Genomic DNA, 2,477 nt, shown 5'->3' with positions numbered 1-2,477 from the left:
CCTTTACTCTCCAAACATGACCAAAAAGCAAGGAGAAAATCTTCAGTCGTCACTGCCGAACCAAGTTTAAAGGACCTCTACAATGTTTACATGAAAAGCAAGTGGGTGGCAGTTCGCCTGTGCTTCTCTCATCCGACCACTTTTCTTTCATTCCCTTGCTTTCCTGAATCTTAGAGTTACTATTTAACTAAATGGGGAATCTTTCTTGCATGGTTTTCATATAAAATTCAATGTTTTGCTCATTTTTTACAATTCTTCTGTATTTTTATATTAAGTACTTTTTAATATTTTGGAGATATATGAATATATATGTATAGGCTGAAGAGTTTGGTGACAGTACAGTACATGAATGAGATGAATCTAACGTGGACTGTGTCTTTTTACAGCTCTCTAAATATTTATGCCACGTGTGTCGTCTTGGTCACCCGATGTTAGGGCTCAGAAACCTGCAGTGACTTGTTTACTTCTTCTTGGCCGTTCAATTGGAATCTCAATAATCTAGTCTCCTCAGCCCCCTTTTACATGAGTATATTCACTTTATCTAAGATGTTGTGATACACTACACGCTATGTGATTTCGCAAGTTATCCAACTCCATTAGAGTTCAGCAAATGCAACGTGAATACAGCTAACTGTATCAAACATTAAATGGGAGTGTATAATTATTTATCCAACCTCTTGGTTTCTTTGTTTCTATACTTTGAAGCTACTACGGCTGATTTTTCTTTTGAATGAGTGGATTGATGCTGTTTTCCAACTGACTGTTGTCGGAGCTGACGACTTTAAAGAGGATCAAAAGCTGCGTCCCACTTCAGGCTCCGCCTCTTTTTTAAGGGGCGCGTCAGCCCTCGTCCGAAAAAATAAGCTCTGAACCCCAACAGACGGACCAAAACTGAGAAAGTAACCTGAGGACCAAAAGCAGAGCAAATCCTGATATCAAACCATGCATTAAGTCTACGGACTCTGGACTCGAGGACAGTTAGACCCAGTACAGATGGGTCCGAGGGCGGTCAGACCTGCTGCAAAAAGTGATGCGAGAACAGGAGCGACACGACAGGACCCGACAGAAACCTAATTAGACCGAATATAACCTCGTGTCTCGTTTGCTAGAAACCGGACTCGCGAAGACCTCTGCCAACGTGGGGCCACCGACCAAAATGTGGACTCTCTTTGAGTTCCTCTGTTAGTTTATTTGTCAGTATTTAAAGATTAATTACTTTGACCAGCAGCTGTGATAACTTTACCAAGGTTGCTGTGACGAAATCTGAATGTTTGTTGAAAATTTTAGTATTTAGGTTACAAATTGCCGGTAGCTGTATATGTGTGCGCACTCAGCCGTCGAGGGGCCTGAGTGTCGTCTAAAGGAGGAAAAGTCGTCCTCTCATCTTTTTCCAGATTCACTTTTTAACGTAATTGTTAATTTTGGTCATGAAATTCAGACGTTTAAGGAGGCGGAGCCTGCGACGGGACACGGCTACATCTGTAGATGTCATCGCCATTTTATACAACTTCAGAAACATTCTCCCGGGAAGAGAGCAGGACTGTTAAAAGCGCTCGTGGCGTCACTTCCTCTTCCTGCCGTGCGTCCGTTGGCCATAAATGAGACACACCTTCCAAAACGATGATTTTTTGTTTCTGTTCAGCTGCTGAATCGGACAGAAACACCTCGCAGTCAGTACAATGTAAATATTGTCATATAAGTGGATGAAGTGTTACCCTGCTGTCTGTGTCGGTGACAGGAAATGGGAGAGGAGGCAATCAGCCAATCACCACCCAGCAAAGCTTTAAGAATGTTCTGCCAAAGTCGTTTTCTCTTTTCTTTTCTTCTTCTGCACAAGTTTGTTTAGAAAGTTTGCTGTCACATGACCCCACTCCCCTTCCCCTTGCTCCTCCTCCTCCTCCCTTCCTCCCTCCATCCCTCCTTCCCTTCCGTCTGGATAAGATTGTCCCTCTGCTCTTGCCATGGCCTTGGTGTGGCTGTGGTGGTCCTCTGTTGGACTGGTTGCCCTCAAGTCTCACGGTGCACAGTACAGCCCGCCATCGGAGACGCTCCAGACCTGTTTGTGCTTCTGGTTTCAGCTGCGTCACAAATCAAACAGTCCGGACGAGACTCAGCAGCGGACTGAAACTCTTCACCTGGTTTTAGTTTTCTGAAGAAGACCTCAGTTTTGCCACAGTTTTCCAAAAGGACTTCTGTATGGAAAATGAACTCTTCGCATCTTATCCGGTCATTGTTGCATTTTGACTGCTTCCTCTTCAGAGCGCTGTCTTTCTCAGAACAGCTTCCTGTCGTCGGATATTAAGGAATTCTTTGGAGAACCTTCACATCCACTTCAAAATTCACAAATTAAAAAAATGGTTCAAACTAACTGGAATATCACAGTTTGAAAAGTCATAACCACTAAACATATATATCTATATATTTATATATTATCTCTATATATTTATATCTAGTATGTATGTATGTATATATGTTTA

This window comes from Morone saxatilis, unplaced genomic scaffold, assembly GCF_004916995.1.
Source record: "Morone saxatilis isolate NCDOM2014 unplaced genomic scaffold, NCSU_SB_2.0 Contig18, whole genome shotgun sequence".
NCBI lineage: Eukaryota > Metazoa > Chordata > Actinopteri > Moronidae > Morone > Morone saxatilis.
The sequence above is the reverse complement of the archived record's forward strand: the minus strand, read 5'-3'. Positions refer to the sequence as shown.